This window comes from Phyllobates terribilis, unplaced genomic scaffold (assembly GCF_046119375.1).
Source record: "Phyllobates terribilis strain yellow unplaced genomic scaffold, ASM4611937v1 Scaffold_35__1_contigs__length_13245226, whole genome shotgun sequence".
Lineage (NCBI taxonomy): Eukaryota > Metazoa > Chordata > Amphibia > Anura > Dendrobatidae > Phyllobates > Phyllobates terribilis.
This window is the reverse complement of record NW_027362795.1, coordinates 2,156,258-2,172,448: the sequence shown is the minus strand read 5'-3', so window position 1 is coordinate 2,172,448 and position 16,191 is coordinate 2,156,258. Positions and strand designations below refer to the sequence as shown.

Below are 16,191 nucleotides of genomic sequence, written 5' to 3'. Positions count from 1 at the left end.
GAATGTCCCGTTACATCTGGTGTAGTAGTAACACAGCATTTCAGAAAAGGAGCATCATACCCACAGTAAAATGTGGTGGTAGTGTGATGGTCTGGGGCTGTTTTGCTGCTTCAGGACCTGGAAGACTTGCTGTGGTAAATGGAACCATTAATTCTGCTGTCTACCAAAAAATCCTGAAGGAGAATGTCCGGCCATCTGTTTGTGACCTCAAGCTGAAGCACATTTGGGTTATGCATCAGGACAATGATCCAAAACACACCAGCAAATCCACCTACCTCTGAATGGCTTAAGAAAAACAAAATTAAGACTTTGGAGTGGCCTAGTCAAAGTCCTGACTTTAATCTGATTGAGATGCTGTGGCATGACCTTAAATAGGCGGTTCATGCTCAGAAACCCTCCAATGTGGCTGAATTACAAAAATTTAGCAAAGATGAGTGGCCAAAATTCCCCTAGAGCATTGTAAAAGACTCATTGCCAAACTGCAAACGCTTGATTGCAGTTGTTGCTGCGAAGGGTGGCCCAACCAGTTATTAGGTTTAGGGGGCAATCACTTTTACACACAGGGCCCTGTAAGTTTGGATTTTTTTTCCCCTAAATAATAAAGACCTTCATTTAAAAACTGCATTTTGTGGTTACTTGTGTTTTCTTTGTGTAATATTTAAATTTGTTTGGTGATCTGAAACATTAAAGTTTGACAAACATGCAAAAGAATAAGAAATCAGGAAGGGGCAAACATTTTCACACCACTGTATGTGTAGAAGCTGTAACCGTATCTTTTGAAACACAGTATGCTTAGAATATTATCTATAGTCGGCAGCGAGTATTGGTTTTAGCTGCCTGTCATATCTGATTGTGTATATTTTGCATTGCCTGTATAAGCTTGATCGGAATGAATTAGCGTCAGACGGCCTGCTGAGTATCTCACTTGTCTCCTTGTTAATAAACAAAATAGATTTTTACTGCGGACTTCAGGATGATCTCCTATCTCACTTGGTAAAAAGTGAAATTCTCCTGTCAATAATTGTTTTTATTTTAACAGGATCAAACATGTGGAATGTTTGTCCACTACTTGGACAACCCCTTTAAACGTCAAAAATCCCACAGCGGGAGAAGTCATTCTCATACCAAGAGTGTGAAAAATTAATTACTGGAAAATCAATTTTGTTGACCATCAAAAATAACTCAGATTGGGAGAAACTATATATGTTATTGACAAATTGTACAAAAACATAATTAACCCCTTAATGACCACCATTTCGTCTTTACTGACCTGAGATATAAGAGACTAGCGTCCTCCGACAGGTGACAATCCAGCTGTACACTATAGCTGACAACTTGCTGCATTGGCCACAATCCGTGTTGGAACCGACCATGACCGTTTAACTCCTTAGATGCTGCTGTCAATAGTAACTACAGTAATTAGATGATTAAAGGGAAGGTGCCATAAAAAAATGTAAACAATTAAAAAAATGTAAAGTATTAATGTTTTGATTTTTTTTAAATATCATTTGTTTTTAATGAAATTAAATATGAAAAATAATTTAACAAGGTTTGGTATTTCCACTTTTAAACACTAAGGGGAGCAGCTGCGGAAATTTGCCATGAAAACCTAGTGTACAACTATCTCACATTACGACTGCAGTAAATGTGGGCTGGGTCTGCTCTCCTGTGTGTGATGTCGCTCCTCTCCTCCCTTTCTGGGTGTTTGTAACAGGATAAGAGAGGATGAAGCTTAGGATCACAGTGTGGAGCCATTTTGTTGGTGACTGCCAGTGATATTGACAAGTACAGTGTCACCGAGGACGGCCGGCAGCGCCGATTCTGTTAGTGCTGCTCTCTGTATCATAAGCTGGGGTTAGATACTGTCCTGGTAGCCCTTCCAAAAATTTGGATTGAGATAATTATCTTCTGCCATTTTTGGTTCAAATTAAATAAATAAACACGATGCATCGGAGAAAGAAAATAACACACAGCCAGTGTCTGAGTGTACAATTCTTGTCTGCAGTCAGAACCCAAGCAGCAAGTACTTTATTACACCCCCAGAAGAAAGGGGTGGCTAACATTGCCTAAGAAAGAAAGTATTTTAATTGGAAACAGTCGTCCTTGAAAGCAGCTCTGTCCAATTTACTATACTTTTAAAAACTAAGGAAAGCTTATCTCGAAGACAGCACTATATTTCATACAATGCCGTGTTATCGCTTTTATGAGTAACACTTATAAGACTAATATTAAATTATCAAAAATATATAGGTAGATTTAATTGTCTAAAATAATAATCAAAGCAAAGTATAAATATTTACCATAACAATACGTGGCGTGTTACACACACTGGGATTATTCACAGCACATGATACACTACATTGAGCCCTATATCTAGATATGTGTAGTGTATCACATGATGGGATTAGATACACCAGTCCGGAGCGTATCGCACACGATGACGGGATTAGATACATCGGTTCGGGGAATATCGCACACTATGACGGGATTAGATACACCGGTCTGGGGAGTATCGCACATTTTGACCGCCAGCGATACTGACAAGTGCAGTGTCACTGAGGACGGCCGGCAGAGCTGATCCTGATAGATGGTGCTGCTCGCTGTATCATAAACTGGGGTTAGATATGTGAACTGTATCACATGCACGATTATATACGCTTAGAGTAACACATGCTGTGATTAGATACAGGACTAAGTGTAGTGTATCACATTATGGGATTAAATATTGAGCTCAGCAGAGTGTATCATACAGGATGGGATTACATACACAGTTTCTAATGTATGGAGCAGGGTCACACCTTACACCACTGCTCCCGTAGAAGTGGATGGAGAGGGGTCACACATGACATCACTGCTCAAATAGAAGTGGACGGAGCGGGGTCACACATGACATCACTGCTACCATAGAAGTGGACGGAGCAGGGTCACTGATGACAGCACTGCTACCATAGAAGTGGACGGAGCAGGGTCACTCATGACACCACTGCTACCATAGAAGTGGACGGAGCGGGTTCACGCATTACACCACTGCTCCCATAGAAGTGGATGGAGCGAGGTCAGACATTACACCACTGCTTCCATAGAATTGAACAGAACGGGGTCAGGCATTACACCACTGCTTCCATAGAAGTGGACAGAGCGGGGTCAGGCAAAAAAAACAAACCTGTTGTCCAAGTCTCAGGAATTCCACATATTCACAAGGATCAGATGGAATCTACAGGACGGTGAGGAGTTGGTCTCCAAAGCATACAACCACGTGGAGGTTTGCGGAACACAGAAAAGCCACAAAGGACCATCCATTGACGGTTGAATCAATCCAGGAGAGGAAAAGCCATTCCATAGGTGAGAAATGGATGTTATTCATGACTATTCTAAGAAAAGTAACATACAGTTTAAGTTTGTTCATAGTCATACAGATGCACAATTATGGTCTATTTGTATAGCCAGTGTGAAGTAGAGAATCTTAGTATTGATAAAAGGTTTCTCTCTGTAAAAAAAAGTTACAGAGAAAGCTTCAAAATGTGATGCATATGGTCTGTGTGTACAATAAGGCTGTGTGCCCACGATGTATTTTTTAAGGGTTTCCACAGCGACAAAAACACTGCAGAAATGCTTAAAAAACGCTTGGTAGAAGGCCTGCCATGTTCCCCAATGATAATCCGCATGTGCCGTGCACATGCTGCGGAAATTTCCGCTGCGGGTTATCATTGTGGAAAAAAACGCAGCACTACCAATTATTTTGCAGAAGCGCTGCGTTTTCGCCGCGATTGACTTGCATTGAAACGCATGGATAACGCATCACTGCATATGTAGATGCGCATTCCACGCGTTTCAATGTGCGGATGGTACCCGGGTGTGGAGGACAGGAAACTCTCCTCCGGACCCGGGTACCATAGAACCTGTAAAAAAAGGAATAAAATAAAAAATAAATGTTATATTTACCTTCTGACAGCCCCTGCTGCGCTCGTCCTCCCATGCTGGCAGATCGCGGTGGACTGGAGGACCTGCGCTGACGTCATAGTCATGTGACGGCAGGTCCTTCAGTGCAGTGTACCGCGATCTGCCGGCAGCCAGGACCGAGCGAAACAAGATCCCGGGGGCCATCGGAAGGTAAGTATAGATTTTTTATTTTTTTTTTTAACCATTCTTTAAGGTCACACTATATAAATCCATGCCGGTTGCATGGGTTTATATAGGTGTGAGCAAGTTGACAAGCACTTTCCAAGTGATGCTAAAATTGCTTGGAAAGTGCTTTTCAACACGCATGCGGAAATGCAAGTGAAGAACGCTTCACATCCGCTTGTCCCTGGCAGGAAAAACACATGTACAATCCGCATGTACAATCCGCATGTGTTTTTTCTGCCAGGGAGATGCAGAAACGCTCAGGAAAAAACCTGGAGCATTTCTGCATCGTGGGCACATAGCCTAAATTAGTCTTTGAAAAAACTGACACATAGAAAGCATGGATTATCACACAGGACATCAGTCATACTGACAAACAGGTGGACACACAGGAGACCAGTCATACTGAGACACAAGACGCTGACGGGGATTACTTTGATTATCCTAATTGTTTGATTTTGGCAGAACATATTGAACAATTGGATCAAATTGATACTCGGACAGAGTTATTGTCCAAATTACACCAAGACACAAAAAAGGTTTCTGTTCATACAAGATTAAATAGTAAAAGTGAAGATAGTGCCTCCACATCATTTGTACCAGACACACAAGATCCAGATGTTTCAGTAGAAGCTTTACAGGGAAATGAATTAGAAAGGAAAAAATTACATGACAGAGGAGCACGAATCAGTCTTAAAATACACGATCAATTAATGAAAATTGTAAAAGACTTTCCAAAGTACAATGAGAAGATGGATAATTTTGATAATGCAGATATTTTTTAATCCAATACAGATGAATTCAATCTTAATAATAAACTAAAAAACAAGACATTCAGAGTTTTGTTACCCTCACATATGGCAAAAACATTACAGACCACACCCAGACTAAATGATGATAATGAACTGACACATAGTACAAAAGAAGACAGACTTAGACAATTGCTATTATGTAGCACAGGAGACTCGCCCTCTCTTGACATTTTGCATCAATTGAGTGCGAGTATCCATGATGACCCGTTTGCTTTTTTGGTCAAATTTGAACAGGCCTATAGAATGGTGATGCCTGTTGGGCCTAATGAGGAACCAACAGCGATGATCAAATTGTATGTAACAATATTCAAGTACCTAGATCCTGTTTCAGTGCAATTGGCGAGTGCTCTGACATCATTGCAGGAGGCAACGACTTTTATCGACAAAATTAGGAGATCCATGAAGCAGAACGAGGTGAAGGCAAAAATAGCTGTAGTTCATGAGGAAAAAGATAGACAACTGACATCAAAGAAAACTCAACCAAACCCTAAACCCACATTAACATCTAGGAACAGAGATTACACTGAACATATAGGTAAAAATATCACACAGAGGAGCAATATTAATTGTTATTTTTGTGGTATACCTGGACACTTGAAGCGGCAGTGAAGGAAATTTTTGAGAGCAGAATCAGAGGTAGGTACACCGGGAACAGGTAAGCTTGGAAGGGAAAACAGACTCTTACCAAAATCATCCATCAAACCTTCCGCCCCTCCTTTCCATTCTCCCACATCCCCTCACAATAAGCTCCATTAATCAGACAGATCAGAGAGATGACAGTGAAGGAGTCAGATTCCAGGGACAGTGCGTTTAAAAAGGACACTGGTCTGCTCCCATCTCCATCTCTCTGACTAGCAAAGAATGCTCCTACACCCCTTTCATTGGAATTTTTGACTCGAGTTACATTGGATGACTGTGGAAGACCATTTCTTAATGTGATTTTTGCAGAACAAAGGTCTATGTTTTTTATTGATACAGGGGCACAATTAAGTGTTACTAACCTTAATTTGATGGTAAAACCAGAATCTCCAAGTTGTAATATTATCGGATTCAGCGGAAAAGGAAAAACAAAAGCAAAGCTCGTTCCCAATATTATGTTGGAAATACCAGGTTCTTTCAAAACAGGAATTGACATTTGGTATTGTCGTGATTCTGAGAATATACTTGGCATGATTTTATGCAGAAATTCGGATGGGTAATTGATCTAGGGAATCAAGTGATCTGGAAAGATTCTAATGGATGTAAACCTGTAGTCATTGACCCTAGTGAATATAGCCATGTTGGAAGTATTTGCTTGAATGATGTTGTGTCATCATATCATTTGTGGCCTGAAACTGGTGGTGATGAAGTACTGACTGAAATTGTACAATGTTTCCCTTCTCTTTGGGCTCAATTTAGAAATGAGGTGGGTACAATGAAGGATTTTGTTGTGAATGTAGGAGGACGTGAACCTCCTCCACAGCGTCAGTATAAATTGCCTCCAGATTCAATTGGTTCTATGTATAAGATCATACAGGAATTGCTAGCTCAAGGTGTCATACGTAAGGCTAACTCTGTAAGTAACAATCCTTTATGGTGTGTATTGAAATCTGATGGTACATATCGAATGATATTGGATTTGCGGATGTTTAATAAACATACTCCCAATGTTGCTCCCATTGTTGCAGATACTCATGACATGATGGCAAGGCTAAATGCAAAGGCAAAATATTTCTCTGTACTAGACATCATTAATGTTTTTTTCAGTATACCTCTTGAAAAGAGCTGTCAGTACAAGTTTGCATTTACTTTCTTGGATGAGCAATATTTGTTTTGCAGGTTACATCAAGGAGCACATTTGTCACCTAGTGTTTTTCATCAGGCGTTGGTAAAGGTATTATCCAGATTTTCTAGGCCTGATTGCATACTGCTATATGTGGATGATATTCTGTTGTCTACTGAGGATAAGGAGTCACATGTTTCTCTTTTGGCAGAATTGTTTGAACTGTTGTATGACGCAGGGTTGAAATTTAACACTAAAAAGGTCAAATTGATGCAGACCGATGTCGGGTTTCTGGGAGTGTTGTTGAATCCTGGAAAAAGACCGCCATTGCAGGAAAGAATAGAGGCGATCGCTTCTCTCCCAATCCCAACCACACACAAGGCATTGTGACATTTTTTGGGTCTTGTAAACTATTCTAGGGATTTCATTGAGAATTTTGCTGAAAAGGCCAGGCCTTTGTACGATCTTTTGAAAAGTGAAAATAATGATTATTTTGGTCCTTGGGGTGTTGAACAACAAACCTCATTTGAACAAATGAAAATGAATTTACAGAATGCACCTGCTTTGTCCACAGTAGATCCTTCAGCTCCATTTGCTCTACAAGTTCACCCATCAGAGACAGTGGTGTCTGCTGTTCTGTTACAATTGCAGGGAGAAGAGTGGAGAATTTTGGGCTATTTTTCTAAGCTTCTCTCACCTATTGAAAGAGGTTTTGAAACTTGTGCGAGACACTTGGTAGGTGTCTACTTTGCAGTCAAAGCAACTGAACACATTGTTGGTTTCAACAAAATCATTCTGCAAACTCCTCATTCTACACTAAAACTTCTCATTGAGAAAAATATCCCAGATGTGTCACATCAGAGATTTGCCCATTGGTTTCTGTCACTGTCTCCCAATCAAATTGATGTAGATTATAAAGCCAAAGTTCTTCCTCAGTTGATGCAATATGAAGGGCAAACTCATGATTGTCTCCAGTCCTATTCCATCACTTTTCAGACGGAAGGCAGAGGTAACTGATGAAGCAGTCTTTGTAGATGGGTCCAGATTCTATTCAGATGGGCACTATTATACAGGATATGCCATTTTTTATCCCACAAGAGGACAGGTGGTAAAACACAAGTTACTGAATCATTTTTCAGCCCAGAGAGCAGAGCTAGAAGCGGTAAGAATGGTGCTACAGCTGAATGAGGCTGAGGATCAGTGTCCCATTGTAATCTACAGTGATAGCTCCTATGTTGTGAGATCATTGACAGATTACCTGCCAGTTTGGGAAAAAAGAGGCTATGTAGATTCTTCTAACAAGACTCTTGTACATAGTGACACACTGAAAACAATTTTTGAGATAGCTTCAAAAAACCCTAATGGTTTTGTTATTGTCAAAGTTCCTGCCCATAAAAAGTCTGATGATGAATTATCTGTCGGAAATGCAACCGCAGATATGTTAGCCAAAGAGGCAGCCCTGACAGAAGAAGTGTTTGAGCCTGAACATCTCGAGGTTTCAGCAGTTCAAAGAACAGACACGCATATCCCTTCTTTTGCGGAAGAACAAGAAAAAGATTCAACTCTTGTTGCTTCCCGGGTTGATCCAAAACCTCCCTTTGTTTGTGAAAATGGGGTTTTGTGTCATGACTTAAACAGGGACTTGCGTCCTGTTGTACCAAAACATTTACAGGATGAGTTCATGAGATATAATCATGAAAGCTTGGGTCATTTGGGTCAACAGAAATTGTTAGGCATTCTCAAAGAGAAATTTTACTGAGAAAAGATGGAAGAGACTGTGTAAAGTATTGTTCAATCATGTCTCATTTGTGCCCAAATTAATCCAAGACCAAAAGGACAGAAACCACCACTACTGCGAACCGCACCTGCAGATGGTCCATGGTCTGCATTACAAATCGACTACCTTGGTCCATTACCATCAGGTAAAAATGGTCTCAGGTATGCATTCGTGGTAGTAGATGTTTTTTCTAAATGGCTTAAAATTTTACCTGTCAGGAAAGATGATGCTTTGTCTACAGCTAGAGCATTAGTTAATCATGTCTTTTGTACTTGGGGGATCCCAAGAATGATTACCTCTGATCGAGGAAGTCACTTCACAGGAAAGATCATGCGAGCAGCTTGTACTATTCTAGGGGTACAACAACAGTTTCATGTACCTTACCATCTACAGTCTGCTGGTATTGTAGAAAGGATGAATAGGACAAAAAATCCAGATTTGCCAAAATGTTATTGGACAAAGGTAATACTTGGGTGGATGCAGTACCTTTTGTACTGTTGAGTGTTAGAGGAACAACTTCCTCCACAAGTCAGTTTACTCCTTTTGAACTAATGACAGGAAGGAAAATGCCATTGATTTTCCCACATGAACCATTTTTGTCCACACCTCAAAAAGATGCTGCTGCAAGGTCCAAATGGTTGCAATTGTTGCAGGAAAACTTGAAAACCATTCTTCCACATGCTGCATCAAGAATGCAGAGGATGGAGCCACCATATGAATCCAAATTCAAAAAAGGGGCTCTAGTCATGATAAAAACTTTCAGGAAGAGTGGACCTTGAGAAAGTAACTGGGAAGGTCCCTTTGAAATAATCGACACCATGGGACAAGTTATGATCCTAGTGCAACCAGCATCCAACGTGGTTAAAAATACCAGCAGACAACAAAAATTGTGGGTACATGTTGATCAATGCAAATTGTATATTGCAAAATAATGATACTGCATTTCTTTCAGGAAGAAATGGATTCCAATAAGAGCTGGAATGCGGAATACCATGTCCTTGATGGAAGGGATTCAACACCAATCCTTCAAGAAAAGAAAAAGTTTCCCAGGAAAAGCTACTATCTGATGGGAACCAAATTTCAGCTACTTTGTACTATTTCAATTGTGTTCTACGCAGAAGACATTTTATATCATGGAACAAATACTAGTGAAGTGAATGGACATATCAAAGGAACTTTACATTCACGGAAACCAAGAGGATCAAGTATACAAAATCAAATAGATGAAGACATACCGGACGATTCAGTAGATATTACTGGAAACATTTGCATGGGTTATGGTGTAAAATGCTGTATTGAGCTACACTTTATACACGACACTTAATATTACATGCTGCCATAGGACCTAAGTCTACATTTACACAGTTACAAGGAGATTATATACATAATAATAAGACAGGCACATGGGAATGCAATCCTACAGATGTGTTATACTGGAATATAGGGATAAGAGGTGAAGAGAAAGCTGTGTGGTCGGGTGATATTACTAATGATATGCTCGCAAAAGGGACAGTTAGAACATCCGAAACAGAGATTGTGTTAAAGACACAACTTTTTGGGAAAATTTTGGATCCTTCATTACTTTCTATTACAGAAGGAGATGAAGATTGGGTAAAAACATGGAACTTCCAGAGAACCAGAGAATCAGTACAAGTACAGGTATATGTAGTTTTTACAGTAACAAATACTATCGCTCCAGAAGTAAGGGTTGCACCACAAGCAATACATAGTCATGAAAATATGTCTCCTCTTTTATTAAAATGCAACACAAGGTTAGCGTTACCTCCCGAGTGTTAACATGGACCAGAAACAAATTATTTTTGGGAAGTTTTTCAAATGGTCCAACAAATGTTATACATAGAAGTCAATACGGGAATATGAGATGGTTGGATAAGAATTTTTTTTTTTCTCTAGATAATCCATCTCTTAAAGATTCTGGACTTTATTAATGTTGTGTTTTAACTAAAAATAATTACAAACAATGTAAAGATGTAAATTTTTTGTCAGGATTAGATAATGTATGTACACAGACAAGGCTTCAACCATCTACTCCTTTCCAAATCAATCAATTCCAATCTAAACCTCTATTAAGAGATGGAGTGTTGATGACTATGGTCTGGACTTTTAACATGTCTAGTTGGAAAATCTCACCCAGATATCCCCAATGTCAATCACATCTCATCAACATGGAGATGGGAATAGAACAATGGTTTGGGAAAAGAACATCAACACAGGTTAGAAGTAAGAGGGGGCTATTAGAAGGTAATTTGGGGGGATTAGGAACAGTGGTGAGTTTAACATTATGGACATACATACACTTAAATCAGATTTAGAAAATATTGGGTATATTGGAGGCAAAGGGGTAAAAATTTTGAAAAGTTTGCATCAACTCCTTGAGAAGATGGTTTTGAACACTGCTGCTGTGTTGGGATCTTCAGTGTCACATCTACAAGATGCTACTTTAGCTTTAATAGAAAGTGAACAGGAATCCCAAGTGGCCAGAGCATGTCTAGAAGTTTAGATTGAATATTCCACCAATCTGAAAATGATTGCACAGGCATTGCAAAGTGGAATTACTCCTTTAGGAATAATGAGAAATTTGCCTACAGAATATAATTTTGCGTTAAATCACACAGATTTGTGGGTAAATAAGTGGTTAGGATGTGAACCGAACATTTGTGTAGGAACATGGCTAATCCCAATATCAGGAAGAGAAGAAACCATGGTTCCCCTAACTGTTCTGGGCATTCCTGTTAGTAATACACAATTACTATATTATCTATTACAGTACACAGATTTAGCATTTGATGGTACAAACAATGAACAATTAGACATATCGTCATGCTTACATTTTATTTCTAAGGTAATGTGTCTACCTGGACAGGATAAAGTCATTTATAACTCGTGTTTCCATAATCATACCTCATGTCATGCCAGAGTTGAGAATGTGCACACGATACATCACTTGTTGACCCCAATAAGCTCGAACAAAAATTTGTTTCCAAGTTATGTCTGAAAAAGAAGTTGTTTCTGCATTCTTCTCATCTTGTGTACATGCTGAAAGTCTGACAATAGGTTTATATTGTATGGAGGGAAATGTGAAAAATATCTACAAGAAGGAAGGAAGTATTAATATTACATCAATAGGGACAAGAAATCTGAAAACCTTCCAATACAGTTCAGTTTGTCACAAATAAATAATTTCCCTTGGGATATGTGGACAAATGAGATAAAAAAGACAAAGGTTTGTTAAATTTGCTAACAAAACAATTAAAAGAAGCTGAAATTGTATTCAGACATGAACAAGGCAATTTAAATGATATTGAACATGAGTGGACAACTATGTCAGGCTCATCTTGGTGGAAAAATCTAGGAAGATCAGTAACTAGTTGGTCACAGTCTTCAGCAAAAATGGCAGCAGGAAATGTATTATCCAATTGTAATCATATTTATTTTGATCTTGCTGTGCATTTTTTATCAGATTTTTATGTGTAAAATTAAGAAAATATATAAAAAGATAAAGACTGAAATGAAAAAGGAAGATAATATTTTAAGAGAAATGTTAAAAAAATATATATAACCTTTTTTAGTGAATTTTTATTTTTAATTTAGAAGCTTTTGGGAACTCAGATGACATTCAATACAGGTGTTGATACAAGGTTATCAGAATAAAGAATGAATGTGATACAAATGGTGAGAGAATGAGTTTAGGATTGATTATGATATGTCTTAAATCATAATCAGGGGGGACTGTAAAATATTAATATCTAATGATAAAAGTATATACATAAGCTTTAAAGTTCTGGTTCGAGCCTTACTTTCAAATATTCTAGAGAAAGATTGCAGTTATTCTGGGACCTTGGCAGAGACACCTGTTCTGTACGTCAAACCTATAGGACTCTGGTCTATATGGGTTATTTGGAGATAACTAATGATCCTTTAAACGTCACTAGCCATATGTTTAAATATGCCAACACAAGGTAAATGTGCATGTAGTCAAAAGGCATATACCATGAGTTACTAGTTTTGTTCTAACATGGTAGAAGTTTATAATATACCAGAAAGTCAAGATATTGGGTTATGAAACTGGAAAAATAATCTCCATTGTATGTCTATGAGGCGAGATGGCATTCCTGTCCTCACTTCTATGCTCTTCCGTTGATGAGTGGTGCTTCATAGGTAGGTCACCAGGTTACCTCTCCTTATGCCACCACTAAGTTTATGACATGGGGGCCTGCATGAGCCATAGGTGATGGCCCCCCCCCCCTTTTTCTTCATTGTGTTTCATCACTGTCATCCTTGTGGTGGCTGTAGGGGAGGGTGGACCATATTAACAAATTAATATTCTGGGGCACCTTTTGCACGCATTTTTACTTTAGCCTATAACCCTGATGTCGGTGGTTTTATAACTTAAGATTATTAGTGTGATCTGTAAGGGCATTGTGCAATTGGGCTGTCTCTCAGTATTATGAATTCATAAATTGTATACTTTTCCTACCATGATGTATTACACCATCCGGCACTATCTCCTTGTATTTATTCTATCTACATTGTGTGTTTTATAAAATAAAACATTGTTATTTATATGCAAGTAAATTTTCTGTGTTGTACTCCAATCTTTTCAACAAGTTCTTTTGCTCAGCTTGCACGTGGACAGCATCCTGTTCATTTTCACAGGGTACTGCCCACCCCCCTTTTGTTTTCATTAAGTGTGATTTATGGCAAACCTTTGTTGTTATCTGAGATGGTATATAAGTAGAGCCAGAAATGAATGGGCAGATGTCTCATACCTTGAGAATCTCCACCACGGACCATCTCATGCAATATACTTAAGAACTTATGAATGTTGCTTTCTCTCTTATAACCTAACTAGCTATTGAACCCATTCTACGCCCAGGTGGCGAGCATTTTTATTGGTATATGGTCTCCCATGCTGGTATGTGCTGCCCCCCTCCTGGTATTTGTGCTGCCCCCATCCTGTCCCCACCATCCTATCCTGGTATGCATGGCACCCCTCATCCCCATCCTGGTATGCATGGCACCCCTCACCCCCAATCCTGGTATGCATGGCACCCCTCATCCCCAATCCCGGTATGCATGGTACCCCTCATCTCCAATCCCGGTATGCATGGCACCCCTCATCCCCAATCCCTGTATGCATGGCATCCCTCATCCCCAATCCCGGTATGCATGGCACCCCTCAACCCCAATCCCGGTATGCATGGCACCCCTCATCCCCAATCCCGGTATGCATGGCACCCCTCATCCCTGTCCTGGTATGCATGGCACCTCTCATCCCAATTCTGGTATGTATGGCCTCATCCCAGAAACCTGGTATGCATGATATTCCTCAACCCCAATCCTGGTATGCATGGCACCCCTCACCCCCCAATCCTGGTATGCATGGCACCCCTCACCCCCCAATCCTGGTATGCATGGGACCCCTCAACCCCAATCCCAGTATGCATGGTACCCCATCCCTCATCCCTATCCTGGTATGCATGGCACCCCATCCTTCATCCCTATCCTGGTATGTATGGTATCCCTCATCCTGGTATGCGTGGCACCCCTCATCCCCAATCCCGGTATGCGTGGCACCCCTCATCCCCAATCCCGGTATGCGTGGCACCCCTCATCCCCAATCCCGGTATGCGTGGCACCCCTCATCCCCAACCCCGGTATGCGTGGCACCCCTCATCCCCCAATCCTGGTATGTGTGGTACTCCTCACCCCCCCAATCCTGGTATGTGTGGTACCCCTCATCCCCCCAATCCTGGTATGTGTGGTACCCCTCACCCCCCCCCAATCCTTGTATGTGTGGTACCCCTCATCCACCCCAATCCTGGTATGTGTGGTACCCCTCACCCCCCCCAATCCTGGTATGTGTGGTACCCCTCATCCCCCCCAATCCTGGTATGTGTGGTACCCCCTCATCCCCCCCAATCCTGGTATGTGTGGTACCCCCTCATCCCCCCAATCCTGGTATGTGTGGTACCCCTCACCCCCCAATCCTGGTATATGCATGGTTCCCTCACCTAACAATCCTGGTATATACATGGTTCCCTCACCCCACAATCCTGGTATGTGTGGCCCCCTCATCACTTTCACACTGTACACACATACAAAAAAAATAAACACTTATACTCACCTTTCTTATCCGTACTCCAGCGCTGCTGTGTCCTGTTCTGCCGGAGGCCGGGGGAGGAGTGCGGCACCGGAGCACAGCAGTATCCGGCGCCATTTTGCTGAAGACACACTGTAAATGTGTCTTCAGTAAAATGGCGCCGGATAGCGCTATGCGCATACGCCGATCCGACAACTCACTCCTGCCCTGGTCTTCGGCAAAGAGAGGCGCCGCGGCAATGCTCCTCCCGGTCAGGTAAGTATGCAAGTATGGCGCCGGAGATCGCGGTATGCATTCAGTGTCTACGCATACCGCGATCTCCGGCGCCATACACTCCTCTTACCTGTAACGGCTGGATGCCTGCTTCTGTCTGGAGCCAGACTGTGCATCACGCATGCGCAGTCTATTGAGGCTTCAGACAGAGGGACGCATCCCCCGTTATATTATAGATACTTCTTTTGTGTGCTATGAACTATTTTTCCTTATTTTTGTAACCACTTTTGAATGAACCTTAAACAAGCTTTTGTTTTATCCACATAATTCAATATTGATTTCCTTCCTATCCTCAATGTACTCTTACTCCAATGTAAGCGTTATATTTTTAACAGTGATGGAAAAGTATCATAGTCTTTAGTAAGTGGGCAGCTCCTCACACCTTGTACACACGCGGCTCCGCTCCGTACACACGGCTCCGCTCCATACACCTCAAACACATGGCTCCGCACACCTTGTACACGCGCGGCTCTGCTCCGTACGCCTCGTACACACGCGGCTCTGCTCCGTACACCTCGTACACACGCGGCTCCGCTCCGTACACTTCGTACACACGCGGCTCTGCTCCGTACACCTCGTACACACACGACTCTGCTCCGTACACCTCGTACACACACGGCTCTGCTCCGTACACCTCTTACACACGCGGCTCTGCTCCGTACACCTCGTACACACGCGGCTCTGCTCCGTACACCTCGTACACACGCGGCTCTGCTCCGTACGCGTCGTACACACACGGCTCTGCTACATCCACACTGTAAACCCCTCCTGACCCCACACATAAACTTCAGCTCATCCAGCACCATGACAACCAGCACAGCAGAGTCCTGCATCCACTGAGGCCCCTGATCATGTGACCCCTGGCTCCTCCCCTCCTGTGACCTCATCACAGCTCCTGTGCGCACAGAGCAGCCATATATGTGGAGACCCCATTACTGGGCGCAGGGGGCATTAACCCCTTCAGCACGGAGACTCTTTTATGCCCCTTATGCAGGGTGTATGATGCCCCACACACGCCCCTTATGCACAATGTATGATTCCCCACAGTGTAATGCCCCCATTATGCCCCTTATGCAGGATGTATGATGCCCCCACACAGTGTAATGCCCCCATTATGCTCCTTATGCAGGATGTATGATGCCCCCACACAGTGTAATGCCCCCATTATTCCCCTTATGCAGGATGTATGATGCCCCCACACAGTGTAATTTCCCCATTATGTCCCTTATGCAGGATGTATGATGCCCCCACACAGTGTAATGCCCCCATTATGCCCCTTATGCTGTATGTATGATGCCCCCACACAGTGTAATGCCCCCAT

The 16,191-nt window shown here is 41.7% G+C and overlaps 1 pseudogene; it reads left to right on the top strand.

Moving 5' to 3' along the window:
* The first annotated feature begins 5,333 nt into the window (after positions 1-5,333).
* Positions 5,334-16,191, top strand: part of LOC141182692 (uncharacterized) — a 43,423-nt pseudogene continuing 32,565 nt past the window's right edge.